Genomic DNA, 19,516 nt, shown 5'->3' with positions numbered 1-19,516 from the left:
CTAGTCCATGAATATCTGAAACTGTTGAATCAAAGCCAACCACTTCCTGGTACTGAAGTTGGTTCTCTTTCCACAATGTCATGTCGACTCTCATTTGATCATTATAATTCTATGAAATATTGTACATTTTACAAACAAGGAAAATGAAACTGGAAGAGGCTAAGTGCTTTATTGAGAGTCACAGCTAGTGAGGGTCTTTAGATAGTATTCAAACTCAGATCTTGCTGATTCTATTGTCTACACATTCTACCATTCTTCCACAGAATTGAATTTAGCCTACAGACTGCTTGGAAGAGATTTGATCTGAGGGCTCAGATTACTATTATTATAGTTTAATAGCTTTAAATCTGTAAGAGATATTAAGAGTTCATCTAGTCCAAGTGTCTTGCTTTCCACATGAGGAAACTGAGACCCAGGGAAGTCTCTTGTCTGAGATGACCCAGGCAATAAGAAGTAAATGATAATAATAGCTAGCATTTAAATAGGTCTACTTTGTTCTGAGTTCTGTGCTAGATATAGGCTTTATAAATGTAATTTAATTTGATAGGAGTTAATGGATACTTATATAAATTTTGACAAAATCAAGACAGGTTAAATGATTTTTCCAAGGTCTTGTTCCAAAGTCTCACACAGTTAGAATGCACCTGAGATTAAATTTGAACCCAAGTCTCCTTGACTCAGGGCCCAGAACTCTAACTAGTTTGTAATTTAACTAAGGGATAAGAAAGCATAATTGCCCATGGGGAAAAGAATGGGTTCTTTCATTCAGCATACAGAACTCAACATCTGGAAGAATAGAAGCTGAAGAGGCTACTTTGGAGAACTTTTCTTTTTTTATTATATATTCATTTGGAGAAAGGTCCATAGTCTCCCTTAAAAAGCTGTTTTAGCAAGTGTTAATGGTTTTACATCTGGGAATGTCAGTACTAGCTTTAGTGGGATTTCATTCTATACCTGCCCAGACATATGGAAATATGAGAGTTGACATATTAATGATTTTTTATATCTTTGACTACACATTCAACATGTCTTATATGAATAAGATCTTTTCTATGAGACCCAGAACATACACTCTAGTAGCTATAATGCTATCAACAATAGGATATATTTCTCCCATTGCAATCTGATAATTGTAGAAATCAAGGATTCTTCAGGATTTACCTTAATTTTTCACTTATTTTAATGAGCATATGCATATCAAGGAAAAGATAGTTGATGATATTTGTCCTTCATTTTTGAAGAAGACTGTGACATCAGGGAGATGATGCCAAGAATTGGATTTGAGTGAGAGGGAGTACTGTATTAAGTCACCAGTCTCACTGTCTTCTCCAGAGTCATCTGAGTCCAGTGGCCAGATGTGAATCAGGATGACTGAATACAGACCTAGATGTGAGACAATCAGGGTCAAGTGTCTTACAATCAGTAAGTGATTAAGGTTGGATTTGAACTTGGATCCTCCTGATTTCAGGGCCAGTGCTCTACTCACTGTACCATCTACTTGCCCCATTTTCCCCAATACACTTTTCAATCCTGATAATTAATGAAATCACAGTTCAGTAAAAAAGACAAATTAAAAAATCATCATATTAATCATTGATCTCAGTCTTTCCTCATCTGCCATAACTGGTCTAATAAATTTGCACTTTCAGTCAATTGCGATTCTGGCTGATTTTGTATTTTGTTTGCCTAGATTTTTGGCAAGAGAATACTCATTTTTTTTTTGCTTTAGTTTAACCTCTATTGAATGCTTAAGAACATCTACCCATAATAGTCATTCAGATTTTGCAAATTCTATGAATGTGTACTAGTTCAAAAAAAATTAGAGAAGTAATACACTATTGTAGAATTATAATTACTCCAACATTTTACTTATACAACGCTCTGGAGAAAATAGCACTTTCCCTGAAGGAGGTTATGTTCAACTGAAGCATTCATTCTACTGAAATTTATATTTGAGGAAAATTTAAACGAATGCCAATTTTTTAAAAAAAACTTCTAAATACTAGATATTCTAAATACTAAAATTCTAAATTCTAATTAGTGAATTAACTGGGAATGCATCTCCTTTATAATAAGCATATTCCCTTAAAAGAAAGCAAAACAAAATTCATAAAACAAACATGGTTGAATTGTACTTTAGCATGCATATGATATGCAGTTGGTCTACATGGGTCTTACATGATTTATAGTGAGTATTATACATGGAAAAGAACAATTTAAGTTTGTAAAGAATGTGGTTTATTTTCTTCATTCTGAGTTCTCCTGTTGTTTCCTCCCTCTATTTTAGCAGTCTAATTCATTCTGGCTTGTTTTCTCCACGCTACCCCTATATCAAAACAGTAAGGCTGATTGGTAATCTGATTGGTAATCATCATATACTTATTGATTGCTTCACTGATTTCCCTTTAGTGGAAGGGAGTTTTAGTTGTTTTACTTTAACCATCATTTACAATTTATTTCTAATTGTGGAAATAAAGATATCATCCCCAAGAAAGCAATTATAGACTAAAAATTTGAAGGAAGAATTTATTTTGTTTGGGTTTTTCTGTTGTTGTTTTTAAAGGAAAGAGGACCAGTAGGTGCTCTAATTAATAGCATGTTAGTGAAAAGCAGTGAAAAGTGAATGGAACTGGGTCTTTTGTTAGTCTAGTTTTAGATTCTTTGTCTATGATTTACTATGTGAAGGGTAGCTAGGTGGCGCAGTGCAGAGAGAGCACTGATCTTGGAGTTCAAATTTAACCTCAGACACTTGTCACTTACTAGCAGTGTGGCCTTGGGCAAGTCATCTGATCCTGATTGTCTCCTATCCAGGGCCTTCTCCAGTCGAACTGATTCATATCTGGCCACTCGACCCAGATGGCTCTGGAGGGACAAGTGAGGCTAATGACTTAGCACAAACCCCCTCATTCAAATCCAGTTCATATGCTTGTCATGGCATCACCTCTCGGATGTCATAGTCTTCTTGGAGAATGAAGAGCAAACATCACTATGTGAAATTGAACATTTAACCTCTGTAACTCTCAGCTTAGTCCTTTATAAAAATAGGAGATTGGAATATATAATCTTTTAGGCTCTTTCTAATGCCAAACTCAGCCCAGCCATTTTCTATTTGTGAGGAATGCCTTTAAACTAAAAAACAAATATGTCCTTTGTGTGAGTATAGTGTGTATGTCAGGGGATAGTGATAACTAGTATTTTTATAGGTTTTTTTAAGTTTATGAAAGACTTTACATGTGCTATTTGTTTGAAGTTCAACAACTCTGGGAGGTATAATTATTAATTTTGATATAGCAAGTATTTTAATGTGGATTTTAACTCCATGCTTCCTGACTCCAAGTATAGCACTCTATACCTCATCACTGTCTTCACTTGGAGAAAGAAGTTATGGAGAATAATGGAGCAAAAGGGGCAGGAGCTACCCAGTTCATTCCATGAAGAGTCATTTTCATGGTTATGAAAATTAGCAGGAACCAAAGAAAGTTGAATAAAGGAAATTGAAAGACATTTGAGGAACTCAGGATCATTGTTAGTATTTTCCTAATTTTTTTTTAGTTTTTTTTGCAAGGCAATGGGGTTAAGTGGCTTGCCCGAGGCCACACAGCTAGGTAATTATTAAATGTCTGAGGCTGTTTTTGAACTCAGATACTCCTGACTCCAGGGTCGGTGCTCTATCCACTGCACCACCTAGCCGCCCCTTATTTTCCTAATGTTGAGCCTCGTAGCCTGTGACTAGTGCCAGTTACATCTCTTCACTCACTACCAACACTAGCCCCAATCCATGATTTGGTTTTTGACTCTGATTGCCACCTTGCTTCTAATCCAAATACTTTCTCTGATCTACTCAGTATAGTACCCAGTATACATAATGGTGAAACTACTGCTTGAACCATTTAGTAGTTCCTCAGTCACAGAGGGAAGTATGAATGGTTAGCCTATGTCCAAGATAAAACGATGGGGAATCTAGAGTCCACAGGGTAGCCTTCCTACGGCTGTATCCACATGGAGCAGTCAGGTGTAAAAACATTCCTTTTCATGACATTGTACTGGAAATTAGGAAATATTGGACAGGAGGTAATTAGTGCTATGCTGAAGTTACTGTCACTGTGACTTGATGTCTGAGATCAATTTATGGTCAAAATTTTGATTTTATGGTCATTTTGAAATTATGATATATTTCAATGAAACCATAATAACTTCATTATATATAAAATGAATGTATTAACCAGATGTACAAAAGAATTTCTTTCCACATGAAAAGTATGAAATTTGATCATATTAGAATTATATACTGGAACAATGAAAAGTGTCATATTTGAAGTCAGAAAACCTAGGTCCAAATCCTTTCTCTTTATCACCTTGGTCAAGTCATTTTCATCTGCCTTGCCTCAATTTGCTAATTTGCAACTGGATCTTGACCAGTTCTACTATTATTCTGTAATTTTATGAATCAAGATAAACATTTCAAAGACTAGTCGACCATTATATATATAATGCAAAATTTGAAGACTTCTGAACATTGACAGAATCTCTCTTGAAATAATTTGCACTTATATTATATTTTATGATTTTTATTAAAGTGTTTAATATAAGATTTAGAAAAAATTATTAACAACAATTTATTAAGGAATAGATGTGTGTCCGACATTGTATCAGATGTTGGAGATATAAAACACAAATGAAACAGTCCTTGCTTTCATGGAACTTATCTTCTATTGAAAGAGACAATATGTATGCATGTAAATACATCCAACAATAAATACAATGTAGTCTGAAAGAAATTCCTAACAATTGGAGATGGAAGATCAGGATAAAAAAACACTCATGTTGCAGGTAGTATCTGAATGAATTTTGAAGGAAACTAGGAAGCCTAATAAACAAAGATGAGAATTTTCCCATAGTTTTTGAGTCTTAAAATGCTTTACTATAGATTATTTTTTCATATTTTATTTTTCTTCAAATTATTCTGTTGGTGAATGGTACCTATACTTCCTCCTTCAGTCCTTCATATCTTTGTCCTTTTAATGTTTAGATTCTTATCACCAGCCCCTACCAGTATTTGGCACACAAAGTAAGCATTAATTAATGCTAATCAATTGATGAGGAGCTCACAACATCAAGAGAATGATTTTGTTTAGCCTCCAAATTTGCTGTTAAATGAACTGCATCTTAAATTTTGGATGCAGTGACTCCCTTCATATCCCAAGAAACTCACGGCAGAACAGTCAATCAATCAGCCTGTATGCTAAGCTCCCCACACACAAAAAGTTCTGCCTTGTTTATTTTTACTTTTCAGCATTTCCTCCAACTTGCTTGTTCCTGTGACTGTTAGAATGCAAGATTAAATATGAGATTAGGCCAGCTGCTCAGGGCTTGCCAGTTTGGAGTCTCTAGACTTTATTAAACTTCCTGCAGAACTCCAGTGAAGTGCATCTGCTTCCTCTGACACTCAAACCCCAACCCCTTTTATTCAACAGTGCTACTTCTTAGCAGTTTCCTCTACAACCCTTTAAGACATTTCCCTCTCTGTGTGCAGGATTCAGCTTGCCAAATTGCTGCACAGGAAATCCTTTTTGCCATTTACCTTCCTCTTCTGATGTGATGGATGGGTTTTATTTTACTTTTTTTTGCAATCAATTTTATTGCTGAATTGAAAGCTTCAACTTGAGTATATTATATGCTTAAAAAGGAAAGCAAGTTGTTTGTAATTGAGAATTGCAGTTTCATGTCATCATCTTTTCCTGTTCTGCCTTGTATGTGGAAATGCTCTATTAATTTATTTGTTAATAACTTTTTAAATGAAAAAAATTACTGAAAATGGATTTCATTTCCACAACTTCTTCTGCCAATGATTTCTCCCCTTCCTCCTTAGTTTTAAATGTTCTCTATTTTCCTTTACTTCATTTTCCACCATTTGGGTTAAGTTTTTCACACATTTAAGGAATTCTTCTGTATCTTTCAAGAGTTTCCATGCTGGAAAATGGTTCCAGAATTGTATTGTTTATATATAAGATATCAGAGGTTTATGCTTAATAAGAAAATATTGTAATATATATTTTTTCAGTGCTAATAGTAAAAAAACTTGAAGTAATTTCATAGACTAGGAGGCAGAATGCTTCATGAGTTCATGGATTCAGAGAAAAAATCTTAGCATCTCAGCAGTTCACCCCTTTTTAAAGGCATGAGTAAAGAATAGCTAAGAGATTTCAATGATCTATCCAAGATCATATGAATAGGGAGTGATAATGTGATAGAACTGGAATTTGTACTTTGGAGTTTTGAATCTAAACCCAGGGCTATTTCTAATGAATCATGCTTTAGAAAGTTAAATAGCTCTCAATAAGAAGGCAAGTTAGTGAACAAACATTTATAAGTGCCTCTTTTGTGCCAGGTCTTATGCTAGGCACTGGGTGGACAAAGAAAGACAAAAAATTGCTATCAAATCGTTCACACTCTAATAAAGACCACATGTAAACAACTGTATAAACCTCATCTAGGATAAATTGGAAATAATCAGCAAAGGCCATGCACTAGAATTAAGGGGGAATTATATGCTATCCCTACCTTCCTTTAGAAACAAAATTTTCTGGGACTGTTTCCATTCAAACCCATCTATAACAGCTTGCTCAGTCTCTTTTAACAGGCAGGTACTTGGTACCCTTTAAATAGCATTTCATCACTTGTCTGTAATTGAAGCAACACCATCTTTTTTCCCTGGAATACAAATGTGTGCTGAGAACTTCTACATATATTACTCAGTCAAGAGACTTATGATAATACCATCCGATAACAGAAAGTTGGTTTGTAAATGAAAATTAATCTACATAGTACAAATGACAATTGATGTCATGGATTCCTATCTGCAAACTTACTTTCTTTTTGGAAAAGAAAACCAGAGCATCTTTTTCATCATGCACTATCGTGTTGGAGGGCACATGAGATACATCTTCCAGTATTGAAAATACTGTCACATGAAAAAGAAATTATTTTTCCTCTGTTTTGTCCCTGAGGACTGTAGTAAGAACTCTGGGTGGAAATTGCAAAGAGGTAAATTGAAACTTGATATGATACAAAAACAAAACAAACTCCCAAACATTTGAACTTTACAAAATTTCATTGTATTGCTTCAGAAGTTTGAAATTTCTCTTTTAGAGATATTTAATCAAAAAGTAGATGGCTACCTGCCAGGTAGGTTTTAGAGGTGTTACTTGTCAGATGAGAGCTGAACTAGATGATGTCAAAAGCTCCTTCCCATCATTCAAATTCTGTGATTTGATTGTGTCCCTTTCTTATGACCTCTCACAAGTCTTGTGACCTATCTTGGTGATGATACCCTTTGCTACCTATAGAATTATCATTTTACTGTCTTGAAAAGAGCTCATTAGTATCTAGGAGAATTTGAAGTGAACTTTGTTCAAACTATACTGAATTTTTCAAACTGAACTATGGAGAAATACAGACTTGCACATACACTCATTGTTTTATGCTAAAATTCTGATACTAGAATAATTCTCAAGTCTTAGTTTGTCAGATGGATGAAAAAATTAGGTAATGAGCAAGCTTTCAACAACAAAGAATAGAAGCTCTAAAAAGTCAAAAGAAAAGTTTACTTTGGTCATTTTTCCTGGTTTCAAGTATAAAGAAAAAAATGATCTTATTTTCCTATGACTTCTCATTTTCAAAGAATTCTTGGTTCGTTTAACTCTGATTAAAACTACATAAGTATTAGGCAATTTCTGCTTAAAATTACACAATATTATTACCACTTATCATCTTCACTTCAAAAACATAAGACCCATAAAGTTCAAGTTTATTTAAGAAGAATGTGGCATTTATATTTACATTTTTAAACTCTCAAAAGGGCATGGTTTTCCCTCTACACTAGTAATGGGTACTCCCAGAGTACAGGTTGGGATTGCCTTTTTCAATTCTTATCTAGGCAGCCTTGTACTCACATCAAGGAGAAATCTGTCTCTGGCTCAAAAACTTTTACACTTGGCTAAAGAAAAATTGTAGCGAAGACCCAGGAGAACTCCCAGGCATACATGACAATTAACTTCAAACTACCTGTTGATTTTCATCTTTGACTTATCCTATACTTAATAAATACCAAAATGTTGATAAAAATATTTTTTTTCATGACAAGATTACAATGACCTTGCAGTGAGAGTACTTTTGTACCAGAAAAAAATAAGTAGATATTATAAAATAGTGGTCCTAATGGTTTGCTTTCAGAATGCTCTTGGGTGTCTGGCTTTAAAGAGAGTGATCCTCAAAAGCTAGTTCAAATCATTTTTAGCTTTGATGAATAGACATGAGTACACAGTAGGTGGAATTTCTACTTTCTGATTCTATGGGCTAATAATAATCTCAGGCTGAATTAAATGAATGATTGTCCAGGAGTAAGAAGGTGGATAATTTCATAGTACTCTGACATGATTGGATCATATTGAAAGTACATAGTGGGAGTGTCACATTCTAAGTGATCCATTGATGGGATTGATAATGTTCAGAAGAGAGCAGTGTAGGGAAGGGTCTTGAGAACATGCTATATAAGGATAAGTTGATGGTGGTTTTTTCCAAGACAACTATCTTCAAGTATTTTAAGATTTATTCCCTGAAAAAACAAAAATAAGGCAAAAGAAGTTGGAACAGTTCTCTACTTGCAAAATAGCAAGTTTAAACTTGATAAAAGGAAATTTTTAGAACAATTAGAAATATCTCAAAGGTAAATGGGCTACATTTGTGACTTTTTTCCTTTAAAATTTTTTTTATTATTCTGAAGTTAAAAAACATTAGCAAAGTTGAACAATTCCATATACAAAGAAAAGAGCTATATTGTTTTAAATGACTCAAGAATACTTAGTCCAGAGTGATTAAAATGGTTTTTATTAAGATATTTTAACAAAATGGCACACCTTTCTCATGGGGGGAAGACTTTGCTCCTGCTCCTTCATGCTAACCATAGGCTGGGGTCACAAATCTGACTGAGACATTGGTTCCCATACATTTCCCTACCCTGCTCATTATACTAATGAGCTAGAACAGATAGATCTCCTTGCGCATGTCCAAAGGAGAAGATCTAGATTCTAGGTTATTCTTGACCAGTTAAGGGCTAGTTTCTTCTAAGCTTGAGTTTGTCATCTTTGGAATGGGATTAAGAGAACTCTCCCAGTTTTGTGATTGACTGGGGCCATTTCCCCTTTGTAATGGATTTCTAGGGGACCCCCCTCCACACCCTGTGAAGATCAACAGCACCCTACGTTCCTCACAACTCCCCCCTTTTCTTTTTAATAACACCTTGGCCTTCACACCACACCAGCAGTGTTTTTCTAAAAATTAATTCACAATCCTTAGCCTTGATAGGACTACTGACTTTTTCTATCAATATTGCTACCTCTTCATTATTAGAGCCATACATCTGTCCTAATTTACTGGTAGAATTTTGTACTATTTGAGTTATTGACTGGATCATACAAGGGAGACATACACATGGGTAATAGGATTATTCCACTTAGGGCCTAACAGCTATTTCCATCATGAACAAGTATACCCATTCATCCAAGAAGTACTGAAAGGGCTTGTCCACTAGAACATGTGCCAATTTTCTGATATTCCTGGTTACCCCTTTTACTGCCTGTCCATTGTCGTCTTTCTTTAACAATTTGATAAGTTCAGTTTACCACAAACTCCTTCTTCAACCAACAGGTAGTCTAATACCAATCTATGTTGAATAATTGCCTCTCTTGTTAGCATGGCTTGGTTAGCCAGTAGGTCCAAGGCCTTAGCTATTTGGTTGGTAATTTTTCCACTATAGCTTGGAGTCTTATTAGTCTATTCAGGATATAAACTGGGATTCCGTAGCCCCAACTCCCATCCTGTGCCCAGGTAGTAGGCCCTTAAGTTTAGATAAGAACTTCATGCTCAACTCTTTGGACAATTTGGTGTAGGCAATAGTCCTACAAATCCAATAATGTTACTCTATTGCTAGTTGGTCTTCCAGGAATATAGTTTCCAACAAATGGATAATATTGTTTCTCTTTACTTCCAAGGGGCCCTCTTAAGTAGGCCAAATATCATCATCATAATATGTACATTTCCAAAGTTTCTGTACCTCCTTCCACTGGCAAGTTTTTATACCATTGTCTTTAGAAAGATCCTCCTTGCTCCAAAACTGATCAAAACAAATCCCTAATTTTGTGCCATTGGATCAACCATAAGAATAGTTAGTGATGTTCTTTAAATTATTTTTCTTACAAATGGCCATTTCAGCACTTTCCATGCAAGCCCATACTAACTCATAATCATGGTTTCGCTTAACAAATGCCCCAGTTTTTACATCTTTTTTATTCCCCAGGAAAATATCCTGGCTAGTCAGTTATAAACAATAGTCACCTTGAACTGACTCATTCACATGCCCCTTGTATTTCTCTCCTCTGGATCAGAATCCTGTGCCACAGTGCACTTTTGACCAGGGACTAAGAATCTAGGCTGAAACCCAGGGGTACTGCCACCCAAGGCCAATTCTCAAACTGCTGTGCACTACTGCAAGTCCAACAAGTTAGTCACAGCAAAAGACTGGGCATTGACTTCTCTCAGTTAGATTCTCCTCCCATCTTTACTAATACCTCATCTAAATCAGCAATAGGACTCTCCCTAGATAGGATATACAGATTCATGTAGGATATAATCATGCCACCCAATAATCTCCCTCTTTCTCTCTCAATGGAGAGCATTTTCACCCTGACTCCCCTCCTCCTTTCCATAAAGAGAAGGGCATAGGTAGGGGTGCTACATTTACAGAATCAAGGGGAGATTATAGATAAACAATGTATACATAGGCAAGAGATAGTGGAGATTAACTGGTTCAGTGTCTCTCCTCTCTTCCCTTCTCTTCTCCCTTGGAGACATCCAATGTCCTTCTGAATCTGTTCCAAAAAGTTCTCTCCATCTCTGGTAACCAGTTGAGACCTTGTCTTCTGGTAAAGAAACTGCTTAACATTTTATTCAGATTAAAATACATGTTTCTATCACAAAACATTGAGATTCTGGAGTTATTACAATTTTTCAATTTTTCTTATTGCCTTATTGACACACATACTTCACTTTTAATATAATAAAATTCCATTAGTGTTTTACTACATGAGCAAACTCCCAATGAGAATTATTACATTGACTTAAGCTTGTAACATATATATACATTCCATAGTCATCTTTGTTCTAAGAGTACCCAGCATCTGGCTTAAAATAAAACAGTTTTAACATTTGATCTCATTACAATAATGACTGAAGCATTCTTAACCAAAATGAATTTTTTCCCAAAATATTCCCATATTTTCCTTTTCCTGGTATACTTATCTAACTCACATTCTTTTCCTTAAATTAGACCTTGAAACTTCAATTATCCTAAGAATTTCCCATTCTTCTTACCTAAATATCCCCTCTAAATAAAAAGTAAGGAAACTTACTTCCTATCTTAACATGTAGCTGATAGCAGGTGTCAGAGCCAGACACCTAACTTATCTCTGACTATTAAATGAAATTCACCTAAAACTTCTTTTTCTGGTTTCCTTAGTAACTATAGAGGTCCAGGACATTAAAGGAAAATTCCTTTACAGGTATAAATATTGAATGTCAATGTCCAGGCAGAGGTCATGTGGGTAAGTCAAATGTCTTAGGCCAGATTTATTCTTCCAGGTGAGACATTATTCAAATGTCATTTTGGGAAAATCAAGTCAAAGGGATTGAACCCCAGTAATACTAAGAAGCCTCTCCTTCAGCTGCACATCCCTGTCACCAGACATCTTTAGCCCAGGCTTCCTTGACTCCAAAGAACATGCAATTTACCCATTAGCATTTCCTTTTGTTGACCATCCTGGTATCTGACAAGAAAAAATTGATTAAAAATCCCATGATCTAGAATAGTTGTTTTACCTAATTGTAACTTCCAGTGAATACCATTCACTAAATTCCAATTATAATCTTAATGGAGTCCTATTTAATAAAATCCCTACCTAAAGCTCTAAGTATCCTTCATAGGTCTTTGCCTAAAACCAGGTTTTCTAAGTATGACTGGCCCTACAGGCTTTATCTCCTACCTTACTAGAGACATCTCTTTGTCTGAAATCGTATCTACTCCATCTCTATATAAAGATGATGTATCAGATTTCCCTTGGCTAGAGAAACCTCCTTCTAGCCTGTTGCATTTTACAACAAATAATCATCTCCTTTGTCCAGGAGACTGCGCAGAAAAATCTCAAATTATCATATGTTTATCTTTCTTATATTTCATAGTGCTTTTACTACAAAGCAAAGAACCACTTTTGGAATATATATATCCAAAATATTCCCAATTCACTTAAATAGCTAGAAACTTCTACACATTAACTTGTTTAGCTACTACCCATCCTCAACATACAATTGGTTACATTTGCTTTGGCAAGGCAATTGGGGTTAAGTCCATAGTCACACAGATAGATAATCACTAAGTGCTTGAGGCCCAATTTGAACTCAGGTCTCCTGACTCCAGGGCCTAGTGCTCTATCCTCTGCATAACCTAGCTGCCCCCCAAACATATTAATTACTTTTCAGAATTCTTTAACACCATTTGAATATTATAGGTGGATTTAAATTTCCAGCATGCATTATTAATTTCACTTTAACAGAACAGCAATTAGAGTAACACACAAATGACTAGATTGAGCAAAGTAATCCTTCCATTATTACATTATTCATGAACCCACAGATCTATCTCAGAAAGATTCATACTTTTTGATATTTCCCTTATTGTCCTTCAAAGCAAGCGCGTTAATCTCAGGCTTTAACAATATAGTATTTAAATAACATTCACAAAATATAACTAAATATTGCAAATATAATTTCTTTGCAGTTACTAAAGAATATCACATAACTGATAAATACATCTTATTCATCAATAAGTTATCTTACAATGGGGCCCACACAATTGCTATTTGTTCAGAGCCTCCCCATCAGATGAAAGAGGTCCACATTCCTGACTTCTTTAAAATTAAACATGCCTAGTATATGTTAATCATAAGATTCTTATTTAAACATTTCATTCCCCTTAGAACATGAGCAAAATGAATATCTATGATCTTTACATTTTGTCTTCCGATCTCTTTACCCAGATCCTCAGAATCTAATCTCATACATATGATACATTTAAAACCCAAATGCAATCACAACTAAACATCCCAATAGTTCATTTTGATAAAAAAACTTTAGAGTACCTTATACAGAGAATCTGGCACTCACATTCTGAAAGTTCTATCCAAAATAAAAATACAATTGTTAGCATTATTAAGCTTAACATTTAATTGAACTAGAGCTTTTTCCCAAAAGAAATCCGTAAACATCCCTGATAACATAGGTATTTCTCTTCTTAGTAACACAATACCACTTTTCTTTAACCTAAAGGTGTTAGAATAAAGTTTAAAATACCAAACCACTTAACTCCTTGCAATAGTTACAATAGTGTTACAATATTTTATAACCCCAGACTAATTAAACCATCTAGGTTATTTAATTCCTCCTATTCTGTACAAATTTTGACAGTGTGCTTCCCAAAACTCTAGTTTAGAAACCTTAAAAACAATGAGAGTCATCACTCAGGCCACGTGGCCAGCAGATATTCATTAAATGTGATTCCTTTTTAATAAGCACATCTCGGATTTTATATTTTCTTCCTTTCCCAATCATATACCCCACCTATGGAGGGGTCTCTTTCCCTTTAAGACTTAGGCACTTGAAGTCTCCTGTCTTCCATGCCTCCCTTCATGGTTGGGTGGGACACTTAGGTGGACTCAGTCTAGGGTTCAAGTGTTAACAAGATGGTGGAAGGGCTCAAGACCACCATATGTCAACCCACCACCCCCTTCCCTCATCCCAGGGAGAAAGCATGGGATCTTTCCCAGACATCCATTAGGATAAGAAATCTTCCCTCCTGTAAATTCTCAGTCTTTCCCTTAAAGGTTCTTTTTTCTCTTAAACTTCTTCTAAACTCTCCCAAACCACAGTTTGTTCTCTTTAAGAATCCTCCTTCCCTTTTCTCTTTAACTACACACCAGCACAGCTACCACCAGCTCAGTGAGGGATGGGCTGATCTCCACATGGTGGGGTGCTGCATACCCACTTCCTTCTCCCCAACCTTCTGAAACTCCTCAGCCCAACTACCAGCTCCCCCAGTTTAAAACTTAAGCTGAGTCTTCAGACCCCAAAATGCCTAAAACAGACACTTACACAAGACAGGACATAGAACAAAAAACACACACACTTCCTCAGGAACATTCAAATTCACACAGCACTAGATCCAATAGACCTCCTTCCTTCCAGCTTCCCTGGCTTCCAACTAGTAGCCATGTGACTCCCTTGCCCCCCAAAGTCTGGAGACAACCTTCCCCCTTTAAGATTTGGGGGAAATTCCTGGAGAGGGAACCCGAATCCCCCTCCTTCAGAGAACCCTATCATCCTCCTCTGGCCTCTCCTTCAGGATAGCTCTCCCACCTGGAGGACTTTTCAGCCAGTCCAGGGTGATTCTGGCCATCAATGCCACCCTGCAAATTTTCCCTTTAATGAAGTTCTACTCCCAGACAATTGAATCACTCTTGGCTCCAAACCTGGGCCAATCTTCCCAGGAATCTCTGAGATATTTCCCCAACAAAGATCACCAAGAAAATGGTTTTGAAATCAAGCCATTTGCACACATTATTTTCTTCTGTTCTTTCTGGAAAATACCTGGAAAAGAGATTTACATTAATATCTGGAGATGAGTCCCCAAATTATTATGAATGACTTGAGAATACTTAGTCCAGAGTGATTACAATGATTTTTATTAAGCTATCTTAACAAAATGGCACACCTCTTTCATGGTGGGAGAGGGGCCCATTTGTAACATTCTTTTAAACAATCATCCTTGGTATAGATGCAATTCTTTTGAATTTGTTAAAACTATGTAATGTTTTACTATTTCTAGTCAACAAAACCAATAAATAAAAAAAATTTAATAACTATCTTTAGCTTTATATGGCTAGGCAACAAACTGCCTCTTCTGACATCCCCATTCTATCACTTATTTTCTATCTCTCCCTGTCTACTACATTCCCTACTACCTACAAACATACCCAAAGCTTTTTCACTATGACCCTTCTCTCCCTGTTAACTATTGTCCTATATTTCTCGTCTCTTCTCTGGCTGAACTCTTTGGAAAGGGCATCCACAATACTTTCTCTCCCCTTGGTCTCTTCTTACACCCTTGTAAGGGGCAATCTAACTTTTTGCCTTATTCCATTAAAACTGTTCTCTCTAATATTACTAATGATCTCTTAGTTATCAAATCCAAAGGCTTTTTTCTCAAATATTTTTCTCCTTGTACTCATTGAAATCTTTGATACTGGTGATTATCCGTTCCTGATTGATACCCTCTTCTAAGTTTTTGGGGCATCATTCACTACCAGTTATCCTCCTACGTAGTGAATGACTCCTTCTTGGTGCCCTCTGCTGGATCCTCATTCAGACCATACCTTCAAAGCATTAGTGTCCCACAGGGGTCTATCCTGGGTCCTTTTCTTTTCCCCCTATAATCTACTTCTCTTGATGATCTTATTAGCTCCCACATATATCAATATGTGCCTAATTCTCACATCTAACCTATGTTGCTCCAAGAATTCTACTGCCCTCCAATCTTGCATCTTCAACTGCTTTTCAATATCCCATATTAAAGGACCGGTATATATCTTAAATTCAACATGTCTGCAAACACATTATTTTCCCCCTAAACCTCCCCTACTCCACTAACTTCCTTAGTACTGTAGAGGGCAACATGATACTGCCAGTTCCTCATACTGGCAGCCAAGGAGCCATCCTGCATTCCTTCCAATCACTCACTCTCCATATCCAATTTGTTGCCAAATTTGTTGATTTCACTTTGGCAACAGTTTTCAAATATCCCCCCTTTTATCCTACATTGCTACCACTTTAACTCAGGCTCTTTTATCACACCATACCTGATACTGCAATAGCTTATTGGTTAGTCTTTCTATCTCAATTCCTTTCCCATTCAGCTACCAAAGTTATTTTCCTTAAGTGTAGGACTAACCATGTTACCCGCCCCCCCCATTAGATCCTCCTATAACTCCAGTCTTCTTATACTTTACTTCTCATCATAAACTGTTAGAAACCCTGATCTCCTACCATTTCATGAACAACATATTCCATCTCTCAGCACCCATAATTCTCTCTAGGTGTTCTCTATGCCTTGAATATTTTCCCTCCTTATTTCTGCCTATTTGCTCCCTTGACTTCCTTGAGAACTCATGAAAAATTCTATATTCCACTGGAAACCTTTCCCAAAAGTTCTTTTTTTTCTTTCTTCTTTTTTTTTTCCTGCAAGGCAGTGGGGTTAAGTGGCTTGTTCAAGGCCACACAGCTAGGTAATTATTAAGTGTCTGAGGCCACATTTGAACTCAGGTACTCCTGACTCCAGGGCTGGTGCTCAATCCACTGTGCCACCTAGCTATCCCCCAACTTTTCTTGATTCTAGTGCCATCTTTCAGTTATTTACTATTTACTCTCTATTTAGTTTTAGGGTCCATACTTGCTTGCTGTCTTCCAGATCCTTGAAGGCAAGTACACTCTTTTGCCTCTTTTGTATCCTCATCTATTAGCACAATATCTGGCACATAATAGGTGCTTAAGTTTTTAAATTGACTGTCAATTCTTAAAGCTCAGATATTACTCTTAACTCCTTAGTATTTCTCATCTCCATTGCCATTTTCAATCACTTGCCAAGGGCTAATGATTTCACCTTTGCAATTTCATTTGAATATACCTCCTCTTCTAATGCCAGGGTACAATCTTTCCACTATTTTTCAGTGCCAATCAAGATCAGTAGACAATCTGGTATGCTCTGAGAGAATTCTTTTGCACAGTTTAGTTGACCTCCAGGGTTCCTCCGAACATAATTTTTTGTGTTACTAGCTAGGTGACTAGTGACTAGCTGTGGTGATGACAAGAGTTTGTTCCAAGCTTTACATAAAGGTAAAGGAAGAAAGAAGTAAATATTATTAAGTATGCAATATATGCTAAGTACTTGCTAAGTCCTTACAAAAATCAACTTATTTGATTTTCACAACAACAATGGGAGATAGTTATTATTTTTAGAAAGCCTGAGTACTCTGGGTAATATATATGTATGTATAAAATATATACATGTTTCGTTGTTGACAATAGTAGTATGAACCAGATTTTTTTCCTAATAATTTTTGATGAGATTGCAAAGTTATAATTTTGCATTAAGTGGAGCATGGGATCTAATGCGGTATGTCAATTAATTTTAATTTAAAAGAGGGCAGCTCCTGATTACCTCTATTTTTGACCAGCCCTTTTGAGGTAGATATATCCATGACCTGTGGAACAACCAGACCTTGCTGACCAATTCCCTGTCACTTCCAGTTTGTAGGTTAAGAGGTAGGAAACTAGTCTGAAAGTCTTGATGATGACACTTTTCCTGACCACAAAGAACTCTGGTCCTTAACTGTTGTAATTATTGCTCTGTTAACTGAGAAGTTCCATGTTGCCAAAGTGTGTAGATTAACTTAATATGTAAACATAACAGGGTTGAGTTATCCACTACTCTAATCTTGGAGGTAGCACATAAATCTCATTGGATAGAAATACTCCTTTTGTCTAATTTCTGTGGCAATTTATCCCTTACCCTTCAGTTAAGTGGATCTCATTATAGTAAATGTATTATGTACATACAGCACCTGATATAATGGACTATTAAAAATAAGACTACAACTTTGTAAATATATTTTCTCTTTTTTCTTTTTTCTATATAAAATGTACTGCACTTAGAGTCTTATCAAAAACCAAATTGAATTTTGCTATTAGAAATGTGTTACTTCAATTAAATATTGTTTTTTAAAAATTCAAATAATTTTCTTCTGAAAAAGCCAAAATACAATAATATTGCCCTTTTCAGGGCAGATAGAAAATAATTTTATTGAAGTATCATAGCAGAAAGAATGATATTCTTAACATTATTCTTTTGATTATACCACTCTTCTTAGAAGTTTGCAATGTCTACCAATTATTTCAAGGAGTAAATTAAAATTCCTGCTCCTGAGAATTCTTTCCAATTGTCTTCTCCTTTTGTTACTTTCCCCAGGCTCCTGTTCTGCTTTCCTGCTCTGCCGTAGATTGGCAAAAGCCATCTATAGTTGTATGATTCAAGCTACTCCTGCTGACCCCACTGTCTTTTAAAATTTTAAATTAATTTTTAAAGGTCAATTTCAGGGATACATTTTGTTTTTATATTTAGACTTTCTTGGCTATCACTGTCAGTCCCCACATACCAAATGAACCTTCTGTTGTAAGAAAGGAAAACAGTTAATCAAAACAAACTTCACATAATGACTGAGTCTGGCAGTGTAATATAATATTCCACAGCAGTTGCCACCTCCTATCTTCTCTTCAGCATGCAGGCTGGTACTTCCACATTTCTTCTCCGATTCTAAGATTAGTCAGTTTTTTTGTTTAAAGTTCATTTTAGTAATTCTTTTATTTGCATTTTTGTGGTCATTGTAAATATTGTTATTCTGGTTCTGTTTATTTTAGTCTTTTCCAATCATATGTTTCTCTGTGTGTCCTTTTTGTGGCATAATACTAGTCTGTGATATTCATGTATCACAATTTGTTCAGACCCTTTCAATAGATGGAAGCTATTTCTGTTTTCAGGTATTTGACTCCACAAAAATGTTGTAGTGAATATTTTTCTATGTTTCTATTGGTCATTCTTTCTTCCAGAAATGTTTTTCTCTTCCTGTGATCAATTTTCAACAATACATCAAACAACAATACATTAAACTCCTTTAAAACCTTCCTTGAGTAAGTAGTTTTTCTTTTATTATTAGCATTATTTTCTTCTTGGACATAAAATAGTGCTTTGGACCAGATATCTGACCTTTAAATTTAAATCTCATGATAAAATTATGATACTATGATCTTTCCCTTTCCTAGAGCACCTAGATTTACTTCCATCAGTACTTTAAGGATCCATTATTTTCTCAGTTTGGTAATCCTTTCCTTAACAGATTGCAACCATTGGACTCAATAATTGACTTTTGTGAATTGTTGTGGTTAAGAAATTTATTACCTTATGCACAACTTTCTGACTCAAGCTGTGGGAAGTTTAACTAGATTAACCTTTGCATAAAGCAAATCTAGACTTTGTTTAATAAAAGAATTTCTAATAGTGCCATGGAAGGTTGTAGATTCTGATATCAATCTTTAAGCAAAAGTTGGATGATCAATTAAGTTCGTTATGAAGAGGAATTTTTCTCACATAGGGATTATATGCCATAGATTTGAAATATAAACACCTTCAGAGTTCACCAGGTTAGTTAAGTGTCTGAAACAAGATTTGAACTTGCATCTTCCTGACTCAAATATTGCTTTATCTATTGTATCATTTATCTGTATCATTATGGTAATACTAGAT

Source organism: Macrotis lagotis, chromosome X, assembly GCF_037893015.1.
Source record: "Macrotis lagotis isolate mMagLag1 chromosome X, bilby.v1.9.chrom.fasta, whole genome shotgun sequence".
Taxonomy (NCBI): Eukaryota; Metazoa; Chordata; class Mammalia; order Peramelemorphia; family Peramelidae; genus Macrotis; species Macrotis lagotis.
Note: the sequence above shows the minus strand (reverse complement) of the source record.